Here is a 22974-nt window from a genome sequence, read left to right as displayed (position 1 = left end):
CTTGGCTACAGTGCATCTCCTTGAAGTGGGGACTGGACTCGATGACCTCTCGAGGTCCCTTCCAGTCCTAGAATCTATGAATCTATAAGTATTTTAAATGCAGGCCTACCACTGGCAGATGGGAAAAACAGATTTGTTGCTAACCACTTATTACTTACCTCTGTTGCATTATTGGGAGCTTCTTGGATCAAGCACTTGATATTAAAGTTACCTTCAGCTTTACCAATTGTATATATCTCCTAAATTCCTGTCCATCCATGGACTGAGCCTGATATAAAACTTTCCTAGGACCTTATGATCTCCAGACTACTGACACCCTCACCCTGACGAGGCCAACAGGCATTTTCAATGATGCTACTTCCCAAATACCGGACAGGACATTTCAGCCCTGGAACTGCAGATCTGTGAGCAATGTAATTTCATTTTACCCCTTCCCCTTTGTAAGGTATTGGTGCTCTCTCTGTCTCTCTCTCTCTTTGTGAGTGAGAGAGAGAGAGAAAAAGAGATTGATCATGGAAAGAATAAGAGACCTACTGTTACTAGCAGCTAAGGGAAATATATTTTAGCTCAACTGGTAGAGAACTGTTTTTGGAGCTCATGAAATGTCAGATTTCTATTTCTAGTTCCCCAAATCTGTGTGGTTTATGTAGCCACTGTGTGTCTCATCAGCAATACACAGATGTGTTAAAATGTTCCTCCTTGTGCCGTTCTCTCCTCCTGCAACCTATGTATAATTTCCAGTGGATTCTGCAGCGTGACATTGTAAATGTAGAGCTCCCACTCATCAGTTTTCCACAGCAAAGTACCTGTTACTTCGAACACTGAGATAACACTGGAGAACAAAAAATAAATATAAAATAATGAGCAAACAAAACAAAACAGTGGACTTTCCACTCATAGGACAAGCCCACAGAAATCTGTCCCACTCTGAAACGTCACCAGTCACAAAGATGCTTCATGACACTTTTATGAGGGTTTATCCTGCAGCGGAGGGATCAAGCCTGTAATAATTAATATCATGATGAGAGGCGCTGAGGCTTGTGGTTTAAATGATTTAAATTTAACAAAAAGAGAAGAAAAATAACTAAGAAAATCTGATTTTATTTACATATAAGTTAAATACAGATAGATTTAGATTTACTGATAGACAGAGAGATGCACTGTTGCCAATTGACACTCTGTCTCTCTCACTCTACACATACAGCTACACACAGAAAATACTTGGAACCCATTCCATTTTCATTGAAAAGATACAGAATAACATTTAGTGTCAGAGTTGTTCCTGGGCAGTTTGGAAAAGCCAGTCTGTGTTTGCTGGTACCCTCCAGGACCGTCTGGATCAGCACTCTCTTACATAATGATGAAGTCTGCTTACCTGTGCCCACTGTTGCAAAAATAATCCACTGTCCACCTGTCCACAGAATGAACCTTAACAGCAGACAAAAAAGATTGCTACTCAAACACACTGATGTTTCAGCCACTTTCTCTTGTTTTCAATAAGTCTAAAATATTAGTCGCTGTGTTTGTTTGCTGTTAAAGTTTGCCTCCTATTAGGCTTATAGGAAGTCAGTTTTTAATCTTGTGTTTAGTTTTTGGACAATTTTTCAGTGCTTATTTTTGAGGTTGTCAGAGTGGGAGAAAACCTGCAGCACCCCAAATCTTATCCCCACAAAGTGGGTTATAATTAGCTTTTATTATGTATAATATTTAAACTGTGAGATAATATTTAGCACACGTAGGAGAATAACTTTACTCAGAAAGGCTCTAGCTAGCTTCTTTAATACATTAATTGTCATATTCTATATAGGATGTCATGCTGTCCTGCAAACTCACTCATGCTAAGATAGGGTAATGAAATCTCATGCTTCAGTGCATCTGGTTATCCCCCTCAGTGGTCAGGAAGGATTTCATCCTATGAACAGTATTGCCCAACTATCTGGGTGATTATCAGTGTGGGGTTTTTCTCCACCTTCCTCTAAACCATCATGTACTGTCCATTGCCTGTGGCAACACTTTTAGTGGTTCAATGGTATTCAGTTTGGCAAATGCTCACAGTATGATTGCACATCGTTATGTTTACTCCTGCACACTGGGAAGTGGGAACTGGGGGAAGAGAAGCCACTACATGACAATAAACCCCCAGGTAAATAGGGAGATATCAAACTTTTAAAACAGCAACAACAAAAGACTCCGGGAATTTTGCATGAAAGTCAATAACAAAAATACTTTTCTCCATTATTTTGAACCAACCTTACTTCTCGTACCATACTCGCTTCACTGTCACAATGGTGTGCCAGGGACAGCAAACAGACTTCACTGCATTTCAGTTGCACACTGGGAGATCAAGAAGCAAATTATGCTATTGTAATCAGTGGCCTTGCAAGTTTTATCGGTCTCTCATTAATTACATGAACTTTCAAATCTGGAATGTCAAAGTGGATGGAGGGTCCTTGATGTTTTCCTCAAATCTTCTAGATTTCTCAGCTGCTGCTGTTAGTCATGAGATTTACTAATCTTCTGCATTTGATGCAAAAGTGACAGAGTGTTTGTTGTCCTGATCTTTATCTTCATCTTGCTTCATTGCAAAATAATCAAGGGACTCATAAAGTGTGGAAATAGCCTTGAAAACCAAAGAAAACTCCCATCAAATTAACTTATACTATTAAAGTGTGTTTTAAGCTGAATAATTATCTAACACATCACCTAGAATAGGACTCAAGGAACAGAAAAGGAACCTGATTTGACCCATCTCAAAAGTCAGAGTTCTACATTTAGAAATAAGCCCAAGCCACAATATTTGGATTCAAATGCAAAGTTTTCCCAATGTTTGGAACCAGGGATTTCATTGATCCCATTATAGGAAGAGGCCAGATGCAAAGTTCTCATTTGGATCTGAATCCACAAAATTTGCAGTGGTTGATCCTGACTTTTAGTTCAGGTCCATTCCTATTTAAATGGCACCAGAACTGGGCTTGATTTTCTACCACCATGACCTTTCAAGTCCTTTAATGTCCCCGCTATACATGGGTTTATGTACAAAACCACAGTGCTGTTTCCTTTAGCAGCTGTTTTCGATGTAATCTATCTAGTGTCCAGTTACTGTGCTATCTAGGTGCTATTCGGAGCTGTACAAAATGATCCAATTTTCATTTCATGAGTATTTGTGGGTAAAATCTTTGAGGTCTTTAGATGAGATCTGCAACAAAATGCTGGGAGTCCTAAACATCTCCCCCCAAAACCCACATACATGTGCATGCCCACACCACAAGATTCTGTTATGCCTGGGGTGTTTACCACAGAATCATCTCACTAACTCTCCCAAAATTGTCAGCCTTGTGCTGTACACAATAGTGTGATAATGGACGTCAAGAATTGGATGTTTTTTAATTTGTCCTCACAATACTGCTTTAAGGAAAGTATTACCATCCCCATTTTTACAGAAGGGAAACTGAGGCCCAGATAGATGAAGTGACTTGCAGTAGGAAATCTGTGACAGAGCCAATAATATGACCCAAGCCTGGATTCCCAGCCCTGTTCTTCAGCCACATGATCATCCTTTCTCCCCAAGAGGTAGAAAACAACTACTACTGCCTATGATACCTAAACAAGTAGAAAATGTGGTGCTCACAGCTACATGGCATCCACTTTGTAAGAATGTAAATTAGAGATGGCAGATAGATTTGCACTGGATATAAGGTGTGGATTCAGACATGAATAAACTTAGTTTGCAGCAGCATGACACTCGCTGTCTCCAGAAAAGGTACTTAATGCAACCCAGGAAAAAAATAGCAAAACCTCATTTAAAGCAAGCAAAAAATGTTCTAAACAGTTGCTGCAAACTTTGTGACACTTGTCACCTGATCCAACTAATAACAAGGCAGTCTTAGAAATGAAAGATCACAATTCTTATTAAAAAGTTCATAATCTGTATTAGAACTTAAAAGATACATGACAAGAGGTGACTGTGGTTAACAGCCATTTTGTTATAAAACAATAACAACAATAGATCTTTCATAATTATATTCACACGTCTTCTGGATGACTCTTGTTGTCCATGCAAGTCCATTGAAGCTAATGGCTAGCAGTGAACTGATTGCTTTGCACCCTAGCTTTGATGCTTGCCTTCTCATTCTCAACACAATTTTTCTCATGTCATCATCAAATATTAACAAGTAACAGAGCTATCCACCATAATAAGAGGTCTACTTTTATATTTTAAATGAAAATAGATTTTAAAAAAAATATTTTGACTGGGGTAATATCTTTTACTGGACCAACCTTGTCTCACCCACCTTGTCTCGCTAATATACTGGGATCAACATGGCTACGACGACAGTGCAAAAATTATTTTGATATTTCCTGTAGTATTACAAAATAAACTCTTTAATCATAGAATCATAGAACTGGAAGGGACCTCGAGAGGTCAGGAAGGGACCCAGGGTGAATCAATGCTTTCTGGTGAAGAAGCTCTCAATTATAAACGTTTCCAAAAAATTACTTGTCCTGACCATTTGTGCCATCCACGGCAATTACCAGTGGATTTTCAGTAGTGGTAACAACAACACTAATGTGAGACTGAGTATGAGGTGAGAAGCCAAGAACTACTGTGTTTTAACATCAGCAGCTCTGTCTATAACCACTTCTGTGGCCTTTGGCACTTTACCTAACCACTCTGGGGTACATTTAGTGTAAGCCTGTGAAACTCACACTGATTTCAATGGAAACTGTGTCTTCTAGGGTTGAATTTGGTCCTCTGTGTCTCAATATCCCAATCTGTTAACTTAGGTATTGTGAGAATTTATTATTTAAGGTTTATACAGTGGTTTGATGATGTCAGGGGCTATATTTAAGTGCTAGATCCCCCGCTCCACCCACCCACCCACCCACACACACACACACACACACACACACACACACACACACACACACAGTTATCCTGCTACAGCTAGTGTGCTTAGGGTTAGGTGAATAACTTCCAAACAAATGGAAATCAGACACAGCTATGAATTTTTATGATGCCAGTGACACCTTTACTGCTGACTCTGGGCCAGATCTAAGCCCTGATGGCAGTACAAAGACCCATAAAGATGGCTTAACCAGCTTCATGGGTCTCCCCAGAACAGGGGAATCTGGAGGCAGGTAACTGGTTTTATGCAACCCCAATGTAGGGATGTCCTAGGCATAGCCAGGGAAAAGAGGAATGGCTGAGAGCTTCTGCAGTCCGGTGATCTCCAGCTGCTTGAATGGTGCCTTGAGCTGAACCAGGACAAAAGGGAGGAGCAGAAAGACAGTGTAAAGCCAACTTTCTCAGTCCCTAGCTACATTGGGTGTTGCTCCAGCATCAGTGAGGAGCTGAACCTCTGAGTACAATATGGTATAGCCACCTTACTCCTCTTGCTTACTTGCCATACATACTTGTGTTCTGTGCTTTCCCCACAATGTCAAGTACACTGAAGCTGCTAACCATGGCTGCAGTAGCAATGGGGGACTATGCTGTGGCATGCTCTAGCACTTCAGGGGGAACAGTATGATACGGCCTTCCCAACATGCAGTTTTAAATAAAATTAAGCAAGTCTGCCTTGCTCTTATTGACAATGCATTTCATTTTATTTCATGGTTTTACATTGTGCAGTAGGATACTGTATTAAACAACAGCAACTTCCTGTTCTCCTGTTAAATTCTGTCTGCTCAATTGAACCTCCATGAGTACCTCACTTCGGAGCCCACTTCTTGTAGGCCGACCCCTGCTGTAAATCGCTTACCCATTCTGATGAGTTTGATGAAGAAGAATTTCTCTCATCTGCTTCATTTATCTCAGTTCCTTCATCCAATTCGGTAACCTGAAGTGTCTGTTCCTCATGGGTCCTTCTCTCTGGCACTGAAGGTGGATGGAACACATTTATGTGACATAAATACAAAGCAGAGCCATTATTTTGTTTATTACACATTTCAGGAGTCACATCAGTGCTTTGTGAGGGTAGACTGATGGGGACTGATCTTTCATTGGTCTACATGGCATGCAAATAAGTGTGTAGACCTACTGTGTGCTAGTGAAGGGTGCCCAGACACCAAACTTTTGCGGTCCCTTTTATACACCATACAGCTCAGCTTTGCAGGGTCCATATGTGGCAGCACGTTGTAGAGACACATTTACTCTTTCCAGGGCTATGAGTAATTCAAGCAAGTGAGGGTGCATAGTGATTGTGGGTGCATAAGAAGGGTCCATGCAAACACACATGGACCATGCCTCATAATAAATGCCTGGAATGCCCCAACTACCGCTCATTGCTTGGAGTACCTATGAAGAGTCAGGACTGGAGGGCGCAACAGTTGTACCATGCAGTTCCCCTCCTAGTGCTGCTTTTTTAGGTGCACACATACTCTGAGACCAGCATTTTGCTGTTAGGGACTATATGTAAAAAAGCAGTGCCACTTACCAGAGTGTTTTGAGTTCTGCTGCTTTTTGTAACAGAGATAGAAACAGCCCCCTGATATTAGAAAAGGAAAGATGGCTAGAATTGCCATAAAAGGATAGCTTTCCATTGATCCAGCTTCTGCAATCAAACATTTCAAATCAAGTTACTTATTACTAAAAGCACAATATATAAGACCTTGTTAAGTTTTTAGATATGTGTGTGTCCTATTGCCTCAATGGCTAGGTTCAATATTAGATCCCACAAACACTTAAACGTGTGTGTGATTTTGCTCATATGAATAATCCCTTCAATAGGACAACTCGTAAACAAAGTTACACATATGCTTAAGTGTTTGCAGTTTTGGGCCCTAAAATAAAAATGATTAATATTTTGAAATTATACAATAAAATAATACAATATTGCAGGTGTGTAGCATTTTTATTTAAACCATTTGATGACCATTGCAATGCTTGCCATAAGTGAATCCAAAATACTTACTATTGTATCTCCTAATCTTGCTTGTTTTTATAAATTAATAAAACATAATAAATGATAAAAACACTACCACTGGGGTGAGCTCATGACTAAACTGAGTAACAGTGTGACTGTAGTGATGTAACCATTGCCCTTCCTCACTCCATCTCTCTCCCTAGCATTTCTCATCCTCATTCACTGCCTCATCTAAATTATAGACTGTAAGTTCTTCCAGGCTTCACTGTGTCGTTCTATGTCTTCTGTGAAGCACTCAGCAGACCTAAGGGTGCTATAAATAATAGTCTAATGAATCCTCTCAGCAATCATGTGATGTCAGTAAATGAACATTTTACAGCTGTGGAAACTAAAGCAGAGAGGTTAAGTGAATTGCCCAAGGCTACAGAAGGAGTTAGTGTCAGAGCCAGAATAAGGACATGGGTGCTCCTAACGCCCTGTTTTTTTTGTCAGATCATTGGTTTTATAATCTTTAAGGGAGGGAAAAAAGTAAGTAACACATTTCTGACTAAAAAATTTTCAGGGAGACAAATGAAGTGGCATCTCTATAGAACAATTCATGTCGACTGCTTGTTTACCTTTCTCTTCAACAATCAGAGTTGTTCCATTTCCCAGCCCTTTTTTCATGAAAGGTATTTCGGTAGTTATCTCACAGAAGTAAGTTCCAGTGTCATTTCTTTTCACAACTTCGATCTTTAACACAGCCTTATCCTTGTGTGTGGCATTGGCTGTGTAGTAAAGTTTTGATGATAACTCTCTGCTGGTGCCCTCTTTACAGGTGAGATGTTGTATTTTCCAGGTTACTCTAAACCGCTCGACTATCTCATCGTTTTTCCAGGAACAGGTAATTTCAGCTGACATTCCAGTGGATACCTTAATTTCTGATGGTGTCTGACTGATTGTTAATTCATTGGTACCATTTGCTATTGACAAAAACCAAATAACTTTAAGTTTAGCGCAGGTATAATAAAACAGCACAATAATAATAATAATAAAAATAATTGATGGCATTATGGAGCCTATTTTATGACAACACCCTCACTTTTTAAAATTTAGTTACTCCTGTTTTCCCCTGAATAAGTACACAGTAATGTGACCCTGAGAACACCTCAGTGCCAACTGGCAAAGGGTTCACTGTTCTGTAACAGCAATCCTTGACAGGCCTGACAAACTCACTACACCCAACACACTGCTGTCATGGTAGCCAAAGCCAAAAAGGGTCAAGTGAGGTATCTAATAAAAACTTATTTTTGCAAGATGTAGGTATGGATGATATTTAAGGAATCGTGAATAGGTAATGAAAATATGTTTGAGAGTCTATCCCAGGCAGGGTTCACAAACCGGTTTTGTCGGACAAAGAGATATATACTCACCTGTCTGCCTTGGTTCACATGTAAAATAAGCATTGTAAGCCAACATAGTAAAAGTCCATTTGTATAGGACAACAAGATGAGGCTGTGAAAACAATGTGGTGTCAGCACCCCAGGGAATAAACCGCGGGCGGTCAGCCTGACTCTGGGGACGAACCAATGAACTTTAGGGATATAAGAAGGCAAAAGGACAGTGCTTTTTGCATTCATGCAAGGTGGATCCGAGCCCTGTTGGTTGATGACTCTGGGAGATTGCTCTAGGTGAGAAATACTTTAGACAAGGATTAGACAAGTTAAGTTTAGACTCTAAGAAGGGTGTTATACTTTTTGTTTTATATGTAACCATTTAGGTTTCCATTTGTTATCCTTAGTCACTATCTCTTAAATTTCAGCTTTTGATAATAAAGGTATGATTGTTTTCACTATAACTATATCTTGGTGCTGTGATGTTATATTGGAGCTGACCTCTGTTGAACCGAAGGGACTAGTGTGTTCTTTTGGGGATAGTTTACCTGGTAATTTCTGAGTGTGCCAGTGACAGGATCTGGATAGGACAGGGAATGCTTTCACAGCGGCTGAGGTGCATCTATTGTTAACCTGCCAGGCAAAGTGAGGGCTGGCCGAGCCCCGAGGAAATTGGTTGGGTGATTAACAGACTGATGGTATCAGGGTGCTGACACCCAGTTAAGCACCAGCAAATCTTTCTCTTGCTGAGGCAGGGAGGTAACAAAGTGGCTCACAGTCCTGGGAACCCCATATTGAAACTAACTGTCCCTTTGAATGGTGACAAGTTTCAGAGTGGTAGCCATGTTAGTCTGTATCAGCAAAAACAACGAGGAGTACTTGTGGCACCTTAGAGACTAACAAATTTATTTGGGCATAAGCTTTTGTGGACTAAAACCCACTTCATCAGATGCTTGGAGTGAAAAATACAGTAGGCAGGTATATATACACAGTACATGAAAAGATGGGAGTTGCCTTACCAAGTGGTGGGGTCAGTGCTAACAAGACAATTCAATTAAAGTGGAAGTGAGCTATTCTCAACTGTAGAATACCAAAGGAGGAAAAATCACTTTTGCAGTGGTAATGAGGCCAACGTAATCAGGGTGGCCCATTTCAAACAGTTGACAAGAAGGTGTGAGTAACAGTAGGGGGAAGTTAGTATGGGGGAAAAAAAACTACAAAAACTAATTTCCTGATACTAATTTCTTAAAAACATTGGTCAAGTTTTATCAGAGCTGTGCAATCCTTTTTGAAAGTGTCAACCTGTCTTTTCTTCTTCTTTTGAACTGATGAAGCTTTCTTCTCACCTAGGGAAGCTACAAGAAATCTTTCTCCTCCTTTCTTTTCACAATGTGGCTCACATGAGCTATTTATTTAATCCATCTTGATCATTTATAGTCCTACCGTGAAGGTCCAATTCCAATCCCACCGAAATCAATGGCAACATTCTCATTTTTAATACAGTAACAGCAGCATCAGCCCCAAGACTTGCAAAGTTCACTTGAAATTTTATTAAGATTTAAAAGCACACCCACAAGAAAGCATTGATTTTTCCCCCTTCCTACTTTACAATATATTCTCTTTCAGAAAAAGCAGCTCTTGCCTTTATTATTATTTTAAACTTGTGCATCGTATCATTGGTTTGAATGGCACTTTAAATGCTGGGTAAAAATGTAGTATCCACCTGAAAGATATTAGAACTGAAATACAGAATGACCAAGATAGAACATATTGGTGAATAAACATCAGAAAAAATGGGGGGAAAGAGGGAAGGAAGGGAAGAATATTTAAATAGTAAGATTATTGGGTTGCTAAAGTGGCATGGTATCATATTAATTTCAAGATTTTTGAGCTAATTAATTTTAGGGTTTTTTTTTAATATTGTTATTGTATAGGACAGGTTTCCTGCATCCCTGCCTTATTGGTTTCCTCTCTCTTTGTTAAAAACACATCAGAAAACACCTTTTTTTCTCTTATCTAAATATCTTAATTTCTCTCGTCTTCTGCTTTACTATTTAGTGCTATTACTATAATATTTAACGCTGTTCAGCTTTTTGCAATACAGTTTGTATGAAAGCTGTGATACAAAAACTAAACTGCATTGTATTTCAGTAGCTATTTGTTCTGGAAGAAAGTCTCCACAATATTTTAAAATTTTACAGTGAGAGTTAATCTCAATGAAGAACTTACTATAAAGGTCTAATTTTAAATGAAGGAAATTCATAATTATTAACCTGCTGACATCATTTTGGAATTAGTACAATGTAATTTTTTAATCTTTGGATTTCCTCTAAGACAAACATTTTTGGGCTAATGCTCTTTGAGCAACTTCTTCTAATCACATGGTATTTTGCCAACGGTAGCTTGGATTCAGCACAAACAATTTTGCCTTCTGCACAATAAAAACCTGAGTAATGTTCTCCCAAACATGCACACATGGAAATCTATTTGGAGGGCTTGCACAGCAGCTACATATGCTTTAATTGTTCTATACATATTTTGGGCATTAGCTTTTGGGTTTTTAAAACCAAGATGATTTTTTTGATTAACCCTAGAGAATTACAGATATACCACCTGCACCAAATCCCAGCCCCCCAAAAACTTCAAAGAACTTACCCAAGTAGCCAAAGCACTCTGTCAAAAGGATGAGTTTCAGGATAATTGTGGTCATCACTCAGGATTATTAAAGCTCTCACCAGTGCCTCTCAATTGAAAGTCAGTGAGAGAGAACGTGTCAGATGTGAAATTTAACTTCCTGTTCCCTCTGCTGTAGTTACTTCATAACATCTGAAAGCAAAACAACTTTATTCTAACACATCTCTTGAATTACAATGACACATTCTTTCTTTCAAAACCCAGTCCAATCTGTCTGAATTGCTGAACACTGTTTTTTAAATTAAGCCTAACTGCTTGCCCCTTAATAATGAACATTAGCAGTCTCTTGTTTTCTTCCTAGAGTATGAACACAGCGCTGAGTTTCCACGCATGTAAGTGTCCCATTTTCAAGTCAAGTATCAGGGGGTAGCTGTGTTAGTCTGTATCCACAAAAACAACAAGGAGTCCGGTGGCACCTTAAAGACTAACCGATTTATTTGGGCATAAGCTTTTGTGGGTAAAAAAACCCTCACTTCTTCAGATGCATGGAGTGAAAGTTACAGATGCAGGCATCATATAATGACACATGAAGAGAAGGGAGTACCTCACAAGTGGAGAACCAGTGTTGACAGGGCCAATTCAATCAGGGCGGATTGGCAAAGGCCTCTCCTGGAATTGACACCTCCTCATCAATTATTGGGAGTGGACTACATCCACCCTGATTGAATTGGCCCTGTCAACACTGGTTCTCCACTTGTGAAGTACTCCCTTCTCTTCATGTGTCATTATATAATGCCTGCATCTGTAACTTTCACTCCATGCATCTGAAGAACTGTGGTTTTTTACCCACAAAAGCTTATGCCCAAATAAATCGGTTAGTCTTTAAGGTGCCACCGGACTCCTTGTTATTTTCAAGTCAGTTTCTTGACTGTCACTCCTTTGGAAGCACTTGATAAAGATGAATTTCCCTCAGCTGCTTCATCCCTCTCCTAGTACACTTCATCCATTTCATTAACCTCATGCATCTGTTTTTTCTAAAGAATTCTGTCTGAATCGGAGGATGAGATGAACATGCATATGGCTGACACTAACCATTCTCATTCCTTTATCTGCTACACATTCCAATGTCATCATACTGCACCAGTGCAGCTCCACTGACAATAGCAAGGAGGAGGGCGAGCATAAACAAAGAACAGTTGGCTTAAGAAACTCTTAAGCAAAGTAAGCTGTCATGGGATAAGAGGGAAGGTCCTTTTATGGACTGGTAACTGGTTAAAAGATAGGAAACAAAGGGTAGGAATAAAAAGACAGTTACCTTTTCTGTAACTGGTGTTCTTCAAGATGAGTTGCTCATGTCAATTCCATATTAGGTGTGTGCGCTCGCCACATGCACCGGTGCCAGAAGTTTTTCCCTCAGTGGTATCCGTAAGGTACTGGCTCTAGCACCCTCTGGAGTGGTGTGCACATGCCGCAGTATAAGGGGTGCCACCGGCTCCCCCCACCCTCAGTTCCTTCTTGCTGAAAAGTCCGACAGGGAGGAAGGAGGGCGGGTTATGGAATGGACATGGGCAACATATCTCGAACACCAGTTATGGAACAGGTAACTGTCGTTTCTTCTAGTGGTTGCTCATGTCCATTCCATGTTAGGTGACTTCCAAGCAGTACCAATGGAGGCGGGTAGGAGTTCATGGATGTGCAGATTGCAACACCACTCTACCGAACCCAGCATCATCTCTGGCCTGCTGAATGATGGTGTAACACACCGGGAATGTATGAACCGAAGACCATGTCGCAGCTCTGCAAATGTCCTGGATGGGAATGTGCACGAGGAAGGCCACCGAAGACGCCTGGGCTCTGGTCGAATGGGCCCTCATGATCAGTGGTGGTGGGACCTGTGCCAGCTCGTAACAGGTCTGGATGCAGGAGATGATCCAGTTGGAAATCCTCTGCGAGTACACCAGAAGGCCCTTCATCCTGTCTGCTGTCACAATGAAGAGCTGGGTTGAGCTGCGGAAGGGCTTGGTATGCTGCAGGTAAAACACCAGGGCATGTCTAACGTCCAGGGCATGCAGCCTCCTTTCCTCACTAGTGGTGTGTGGCTTGGGACAAAGCACTGGGAGGAAGATGTCCTGGTTGACATGGAAGGAAGACACCACTTGGGAGAAAGGCCAAATGGGGTCTCAGTTGGACTTTGTCCTTGTAGAACACTGTATACGGTGGCTCCGATGTCAGGGCTTTAATCTCCCACACTTGTCTCGCTGATGTTACTGCCACAAGGAAAGTGACCTTCCATGGCAGGTGGAAAAGGGAGCAGGGGCTCAAAGGGCGGGCCCATGAGCCTAGAAAGAACCAAGTTAAGGTCCCATTGTGGGATAGGAGCCTGGGCCGGCGGGAAGAGCCTCTCAAGGTCTCTCAGGAATCTGCTCGAGATGTTGTGCAAAAACACCGTCTGACCTTGGATCGGCAGGTGGAAAGCGGAGATGGCTGCAAGGTGCACCCTGATGGAAGAGAGGGCCAGTCCCTGGTTCTTAAGATGAAGCAGGTAATCTAAAATAGATTGTAAGGAGGAGCGTGATGGAGACATGCAATGCTCAGACACCCAGTGGGAGAACCTCATCCATTTGGCCAGATAGGTTGCTCTGGTGGAAGGCTTCCTGCTTTCCAGGAGGACTTGCTGGACCTCATCAGAGCAGGCCCACTCCTGGTTCAACCACACAGTATCCACGCTGTGAGGTGGAGGGAGGTGAGGTTGGTGCTTCTCTCCCAATCAGCGAACGCACTGCGAGTGTCTGTAAGTCACTGGGATAGATTCCTTTCAACTGAGGCACTTTTTGAAGCCCAGATATACCTTTGTCCAAGGGAGTTGGTAGGAGGCAAACCCTTTATTTTTTTCCTTTCTTCCTGCCTTCTTTCTTCTGGCATGACCAACAAAAAAGATAAAACAAAGGAAAAGGCTTCAAGAGAAGTGAAAAATTTACAAAACTAAATAGAATTAACAGATCCATGAACAGACAGCTCTTTGCTCCGTCTCTAGCCAGGGGTGGTAGAGAAGGAACTGAAAAAGGAATGCCCGTGCACGCTGTCTAACCTGATGGCTGGTGGGGAGCAGCGCATGCTCGGGTGGGACAGACAGCTACCAAAGTTCTCCAATCAGCAGCACAGGGGCGCAGACACACTTACAGTGGAGGACACATAGGGACACTATTTGAAGAAGAATAATTCTTCCACTCTACTCAGCACTGATAAGGCCTCAACTGGAGTATTGTGTCCAGTTCTGGGCACCACATTTCAGGAAAGATGTGGGCAAATTGGAGAAAGTCCAGAGGAGAGCAACAAAAATGATTAAAGGTCTAGAAAATATGACCTATGATGGAAGATTGAAAAAATTGGGTTTGGTTACTCTAGAGAAGAGAAGACTGAGGTGGACATAAGTCTTCAAGTACATAAAAGGTTGTTATAAAGACCAGGGTGATAAATGTTCTCCATAGCCACTGAGGACAGGACAAGAAATAGTGGGTTTAAATTGCAATAAGGGAGTTTTAGGTTGGATATTAGGATAAACCTCCTGTCAGGGTAGTTAAGCACTGGAACAAATTACCTAGAAAGGTTGTGGAATCTCCATCATTGCAGGTTTTTATGAACAAATTAGACAAACACTTGTATGACTTCAGTTTCACTCAAGAAATCAAATGGAGGAAGAGACTTTTGAATCATTTTTCACTGATCTAAAGACAAGAAGTCCAGGCGTGTAATTTCCAGACTCTGAGTCAATGATAAGAGATCAAATTGTGATGGGTACAAAAGATATCAGTGCGGGGGAGAAGGGGAAAGACTGTAACAAGAGCCAGATCTAAATCTGGAAAAAGCAGTGAGAATTTGCCAATCTGCTGAACTTAATCAACAACTAGATTAGAATTGCACATTTTAGAAAGAAAACACACAAAGATGTGAATATAGACTTAATAAGAAAAAGTGAAAAACAAGTCTATGGAGGGAAAACAGAGTGAAAGTATTAAAGTTTAAAAATGAGCATATGAAAGAATGTTCTAGATGTGGAAGGAGGCACCAATCTAGACAATGTCCAGCATATGGTCAAACCTGTCATATCCGCAAGAAACAGAATCATTTTGCAAAAGTTTGCAAACAGAGAAGTCTGGAAAAACTTAGAAATGCACTCTGAGCTCAAAATTCAAAAGTCTCAGAGAAGATACCAAATAAGGATTACAGAGCTGACATTACACAGGAAGAAAATTGGTTTCTGGGTATTTTTCTAGTTGCATTAATAACTGGTTTCTTTGTTTCATTTAGCTCCATATTATACATTGTATCCACTTTACCAATGCCAATGAATAACTCTGCAAATTGATGTGCTAATTCCAGAGCCACATAATCAATTTATTGAAGATTTATCAGTAATTGAAAGAATTCTGTTTAAAGGTAATCGAATAGTAATTCCCTTAGGGTTAACAGCAGACATGTTGAAATGTATACACGAGAGACATTTAGACATAGAAAAATGTAAATGTAGAGCAAGAAAAGTTCTGTATTGGCCACAAATGAACTAAACATGGAGGATTATGTAAAAGACTGTGACATATGTCAAAAATATAGAAATGCTTAGTCTAAACAACCTATGAGATTTATTCAAGAAAACAAAAGACCTTGGCCTAAAGTAGGTTTAGAGCTATTTGAATATAAAGGACATGCATATTTTATAGTTACTGATTATTTTTGGCATTTTCCTGAAATATATAAACTAAAAAACAATGTGCCAAACAAGTCATTAATAAAATTAAATCAATTTTTGCAAGGCATGGCATTTCCAATACAGTAATAACTGATAATGAACCTCTATTTCAGTCAAGAGTTTAAAAGATTTGCCATAGCATATGATTTCAAATATATCACATCAAGTTCAGGTTACCCACAGTCTAGTGGGCTAGTTGAAAATGGTGTTAAAATAGTAAAAAGATTACTAATAAAAGCCGAAGAAACAAATACTGATTTATATTTGGCATTATTAAATTATAGCACACTGCCATTACAACAAGTTTTATCCCCTGCACAATTGTTATTTACAGAAAGGTAAGAAACACACTACCTATGTTTTTTCAGGAAGGGTATAAGTATAAATATCAGTCAAGTTTGTAATCAAATAGAGGATCACATAAACTACCTTATCTGAAACCAAATGAGAGAATGTACATCTATAATGGTAGAAACTGGGCTCAGAAAGAGGTAGCTCCTCAATCTTATGATATCATGACTAATAGTGCTCAAGTGTATAGACAAAATTGGAGACATCTGCAAATGTTATCTGCAAGATCAGACTTAGCTCACAGAAGAAATAATATAATACAGCAACAAGAACTGCAAGAAAATGAAAAGGACGTAATTCCTCTAAGTAATAAGAATAACTTCAATAATACAGCAAATATACGTTAGATATTCATTGCGTCTAAGCAGACCTGTTAAAAAGTTCATAGAAAGCTGTTAATTATCTCTCTCTCTCTCTCACACACACACAGATTAATAAATCTGTGCTAAAAAAATTAAAAGGAAGGGGATGTGATGTTACTGTGGCTTTAGGATGGGGTGGGCAAACTTTTTGGCCTGAGGGCCACATCTGGGTATGGAAATTGTATGACGGGCCATGAATGCTCATGAAATTAACAATTCAGAGATATGCAAATAAACTCTATTTAATAAAGATACATTTTAGTGGAAATAAACATTAAATCTTGCTTACTATTATAAATATACCATCATAAACATACCATCATAATTAAACCAAACTTTCCCCCTTTCCATGCCCTCTTTGATTAATGTGAACAATGCAGCTGGTCACCTTTCTGTACAATGGCATCAAAGTCCGGTGTCATTCTCATTGTGGAAATCCACATTCATTAAAAGCAACAGAGGGTCCTGTGGCACCTTTAAGACTAACAGAAGTATTGGGAGCATAAGCTTTCGTGGGTAAGAACCTCACTTCTTCAGATGCAAGTAATGGAAATCTCCAGAGGCAGGTATAAATCAGTATGGAGATTGTGACGGGTTGGATCACAGAAACCCCCTTGGGAGCTGCCACCTGATGTGCCAAGACTACCCCTGCTTCTGTTTTCCCTGCCAGCTTAGGACTCCAGCCCCCTGTCTTGCTGAGCCAGACACTCCAGTCTGCTCTAACAAAGACTCAGGGTCTGAATCACTTGTCCCAAAGCTGCAAGTTTACCTGAAAACAGCTCACAGGAGTGTGCTTGTCTTTAGCACTCAGATGCCCAACTCCCAATGGGGTCTAAACCCAGATAAATCCGTTTTACCCTGCATAAAGCTTATGCAGAGTAAACTCATAAATTGTTCGCCCTCTATAACACTGATAGAGAGATATGCACAGCTGTTTGCTCCCCCAGGTATTAATACATACTCTGAGTAAATTACTAAATAAAAAGTGATTTTATTAAATACAGACAGTAGGATTTAAGTGGTTCCAAGTAGTAACAGACAGAACAAAGTAAGTCACAAGCAAAATAAAATAAAATGCGCAAATCTATGTCTAATCAAACTGAATACAGATAATCTCACCCTCAGAGATGCTTCAGTAAGCTTTTCTCAGACTGGACACCTTCCAGGCCTGGGCACAATTCTTTCCCCTGGTACAGCTCTTGTTGCAGCTCACGTGATAGCTAGGGGATTCTTCATGATGGCTCCTCTCCCTCTCTGTTCTCTTCCACCCCTTTATATATCTTTTGCATAAGGCGGGAACCCTTTGTCCCTCTGGGTTTCCACCCCCTCCCCTCACTGGAAAAGCACCAGGTTAAAGATGGATTCCAGTTCAGGTGACATGATCACATGTCACTGCAAGACTTCATTACTCACTTGCCAGCACACACATATACAGGGAGACTCACAGGTAAACAGCCATCTGCAGACAATGGGAGTCATCAAGATTCCAAACCATCATTAATGGCCCACACTTTACATAATTACAATAGGCCCTCAGAGTTACATTTTATATTTCTAGTTTTAGATACAAGAGTGGTACATTTCTACAAATAGGATGATTACACTCAGTAGCTTATGAGCTTTGTAATGATACCTTATAAGAGACCTTTTGCACAAAGCATATCCCATTTGCATTATAGTCACTTATTATCAAATTTTTTATAAAACTATCCCAGTTACATTATATTCACTTATTATCATGTTTTTATAAAACCATGTAGACTGCACAACGTCACAGAGATAACGAGGTTAGTTCAGTCAGGGAGGGTGAGGTGCTCTGCTAGCAGTTGAGGTGTGAACACCAAGGGAGGAGAAACTGCTTCTGTAGTTGGATAGCCATTCACAGTCTTTGTTTAATCCTGATCTGATGGTGTCAAATTTGCAAATGAACTGGAGCTCAGCAGTTTCTCTTTGGAGTCTGGTCCTGAAGTTTTTTTGCTGTAAGATGGCTACCTTTACATCTGCTATTGTGTGTCCAGGGAGGTTGAAGTGTTCTCCTACAGGTTTTTGTATATTGCCATTCCTGATATCTGACTTGTGTCCATTTATCCTCTTGCGTAGTGACTGTCCAGTTTGGCCAATGTACATAGCAGAGGGGCATTGCTGGCACATGATGGCATATATAACATTGGTGGACATTCACCTGCACGTCCACCAATGTTATATATGCCATCATGTGCCAGCAATGCCCCTCTGCTATGTACATTGGCCAAACTGGACAGTCACTACGCAAGAGGATAAATGGACACAAGTCAGATATCAGGAATGGCAATATACAAAAACCTGTAGGAGAACACTTCAACCTCCCTGGACACACAATAGCAGATGTAAAGGTAGCCATCTTACAGCAAAAAAACTTCAGGACCAGACTCCAAAGAGAAACTGCTGAGCTCCAGTTCATTTGCAAATTTGACACCATCAGATCAGGATTAAACAAAGACTGTGAATGGCTATCCAACTACAGAAGCAGTTTCTCCTCCCTTGGTGTTCACACCTCAACTGCTAGCAGAGCACCTCACTCTCCCTGACTGAACTAACCTCGTTATCTCCATACTGATTTATACCTGCCTCTGGAGATTTCCATTACTTGCATCTGAAGAAGTGAGGTTCTTACCCACGAAAGCTTATGCTCCCAATACTTCTGTTAGTCTTAAAGGTGCCACAGGACCCTCTGTTGCTTTTTACAGATTCAGACTAACACGGCTACCCCTCTGATACTTGACACATTCATTAAAAGTTTGCATATAGTAAGGGATGTTACCAAGATGGGGTGTGGCGCAGGGGGGTGGAGAGAGGCTTAAGGGATGTTACCGAGGTGGGGGAGGAGGACTCTATGGGATGTAGCATGGGGGGGCTCTATAAGGGATGTTACTGAGATGGGGGGAAGGGGACTCATGGGGTGTGGAGCGCAGGGAGTTTGCTGACCCCTGCTATAGAGTCTTCAGGGCATGGGAACTAACAGACTGAGGAGGCAGTTGGTTTTAGTAGACTGATAGATTGACCTGAGATAAGATGCTCTGTATATATATTAACTATGTATCTGATACAGACAATTGTCAAATTATTAGCAATGAATAATTATTAAGACTAGTGGATTATTTGACTATAAAACAATACAATAGATATTCTGGAATAATTGCTAGGTGTCCCTAGCCTCTGTTTGCCAGAAGCTGGGAATGAGCAACAGGGGATGGATCACTTGATGATTACCTGTTCTGTTCATTCCCTCTGGAACACCTAGCATTGGCCACTGTCGGAAGACAGGATACTGGGCTAGATGGAGCTTTGGTCTGACCCAGTAGGGCCATTCTTATGTTCTTATGTTCTGGAATAAAAGTGACTTTATTCTGGAATAGAGAGTATCCAGGAGGGAATTAATCCAGAAGAGCTAAATTATAACAGTCAATTATGCCAAATCAATTTGCCCCATATAGACAAGGCCACAGGTCCAATTCTATACTCCTCTACCATCTTGCTGGATGATCTTGCACATTCTCTGTGATCCAGACACTCAGTTTCTCCATGTGTAAACATGGGGATCGTAATACTATTGCATCTTTCTAAAAAGCTTTGAGAGCCTCAAATGAAAGACATGGGAAATTCCAGAAGACTGGAAGAAAGTTAAGGTTGTGCCAATTTTTAAAAAGGTAAAAGGGATGACCCGGATAATTATAGGTCTGTCAGCCTGACATCGATCCTGGGCAAGATAATGGAATGGCTGATACGGGGCTCAATTAATAAAGAACTAAAGAGGATAAAGAAATTAATGCAAATCAACATGGGTTTATGGAAAACAGATCCCATCAACTAACATATCTTTTTTTGGTGAGATTACAGGTTTGGTTGATAAAGGTAGTAGTGTTGATGTAATATACTTAGACTTCTCTAAGGCACTTGAACTGATACCGCACAACATTTTGACTAAAAATCTAGAACAATATAAAATGAACATGGCACACATTAAAAGGATTAAAAATTGGCTAATTGATAGGTCTCAAAATGTAACTGTAAATGGGGAACTGTCATTGAATGGGTGTGTTTCCAGTGGGGTCCCGCAGGGATCGGTCCTTGGCCCTATGCTATTTAACATCTTTATCAATGATATGGAAGAAAACATTAAATCATCACTGATAAAGTTGCAGATGACACAAAAATTGGGGGAGTGGTAAATAATGAAGAGGACAGATCACTGATTCAGACCAAGCTAGATAGCTTGGTAAACTAGGTGCAAGAAAACATTATGTGTTTTAATACAGCTAAATGTAAATATATACTTCTGGGAACAAAGAATGTAGGCCATACTTACATGATGGGAGACTCTATCCTGGGAAGCAGTGACTCTGAAAAAGATTTGGGGATCCCAGTGTGACGGTGTGGCCAAAAGAGCTAATGCAATCCTGTGATGCATAAATGGGAATTTCCAGTAGGAGTAGAGATGTTATTTTACCTCTGTATTTGGCACTAATGAGACTGCTGCTGGAATACCAGGTCAAGCTCTAGTGTCCACAGTTCACAAAGGATGTTGATAAATTAGAGAGGGTTCAGAGAAGAACCACAAGAATGACTGAAGGATTAGAAAAAAAAGTCACTCACCTTCTCGTAACAGTTGTTCTTCGAGAGTGTTGTTCATGTCCATTCCAACCAGGTGTGTGCACGCCGCGTGCACACCAGCTGGAAGATTTTCCCTTAGCAGCGTCCATAGGATCAGCCTGGGCGCCCCCTGGAGTCGTGCCTTCATGGCACCCAATATAGGGCCCTGCCAACCCTCCACCCCCTCAGTTCCTTCTTGCTGGCTACTCTGACAGAGGGGTAGGAGGGTGGGTATTGGAATGGACATGAACACCACATCTCAAAGAACAACAGTTACGAGAAGGTGAGAAAACGTTTTTTCTTGTTTGAGTGATTGTTCATGTCCATTCCAACCAGGTGACTCACAAGCCAAAGCTCAGGATGGGGTTGGAGTCATCCACTGATTGGAGCACAGCTCGTCCAAAGGCTACCTCATCTCTGGCCTGTTGTGTAATCGCATAGTGCATCGTGAATGTGTGTATCGAGGCCCACATTGCCGCCCTGCAGATTTCCTGAGTAGGGACTTGCGCCAGGAACGCAGCAGAGGAGGCCTGAGCTCTGGTGGAGTGATCGGTAATTGGCGGGGCAGGCACCTTCGCCAGGCCATAACACTCCCGAATGCGGGATGTGATCCACGACGAGATGCGTTGGGAAGAGACAGGGAGGCCCTTCATTCTGTCTGCCACGGCCACAAATAGTTGGACAGACTTCCAGAATGGCTTAGTCCTCTCTATGTAGAAGGCTAGTGCCCTACGTACATCCAATGAGTGAAGCCTGCGCTCCCTATCACAGGAGTGTGGGTTGGGGTAAAACACTGGGAGGAAGATGTCCTGGCTCATGTGGAACTGGGAGACAACCTTAGTGAGAAAAGCCGGGTGAGGTCTGAGTTGGACCTTGTCCTTGTGAAAGACTGTGTAAGGGGGCTCGGATGTGAGGGCCCTGAGCTCTGACACCCTCCTAGCTGAGGTTATTGCCACGAGGAATGCGACCTTGTACGAGAGAGAGAGCAGGGAGCACGTCGCCAGCAGTTCAAATGGAGGGCCCGTAAGTCTGGAGAGGACCAGACTAAGGTCCCAGGCCGGGACAGGCTGACACGTTTGCAGGAAGAGCCTGTCCAGGCCTTCGAGGAAACAACTGACCAAAGGGTTTGCAAAGACCGAGAATCCGTCCGCGCCCAGATGGAAGGTGGAGATGGCGGCTAAGTGGACGCTTATTGATTACAGGGACAGGCCTTGTTGTTTTAGGTGAAGGAGGTAGTCCAGTATGAATGGTATTTTTCTGCGAGGAAGCAAAGAAATCTGCGGGGGACATGTGTGCAGTGGCGCAGAATTCCCCCAGGAGTAATTATACAGGAGGTCAGACTAGATGATCACAGTGGTCTCTTCCAGCCTTAGAATTTATTAATCTATGAAAAATATAACAGTAAAATGCTATTTTCATTATTATCTAAGACCTCAATGAGGTGTTATGTGAAAGCTAGCTGTGACTACTGGTACTATTAAGCAGAGGCAATACAAAGAAACTAAAAGTTCAACACTAGCGTTACTTTTGAAGCAATAGGCCACATTAGTCCACAGGTTTAAATGAAGTGGCCCCATTTGCTCTATGTTCTTCTTTCCCTTTTTTCTCCCTCTAGGCAGGGAGACAGCATGGAATATTTTGCACCATGTTGCAGCAAGCAGAATTCACAGTTTCTGATGCAATTCAAAATACTAAAAATGACAGACCTGATTCTGATCTCAGAGACATGGGTTTAAATTTGGAGTAACTCCATTTCATTCAGCATATCTACACAGGTGTATATGACAGCACAATGAGGCACCATAGCGCCACATTAAGTAGAGTTGAGCAGATAATAGAGAAACATATTTCATTTTGTTTTAAAAAATCCAATTCTCTATGATGATGAGCATTTCTTTAGCTAATAAAGAACACCAGTGTGTGTTTTTAAAAAAAATAGATTACCTTAAATAAATGCAGTTCTTACTATTTGTAACAAACACTTCTATAACCCTAAATGTAATCCTTCACAT

This window comes from Emys orbicularis, chromosome 5 (genome assembly GCF_028017835.1).
Source record: "Emys orbicularis isolate rEmyOrb1 chromosome 5, rEmyOrb1.hap1, whole genome shotgun sequence".
In the NCBI taxonomy this organism is placed as follows: Eukaryota; Metazoa; Chordata; order Testudines; family Emydidae; genus Emys; species Emys orbicularis.
The sequence above is the reverse complement of the archived record's forward strand: the minus strand, read 5'-3'. Positions refer to the sequence as shown.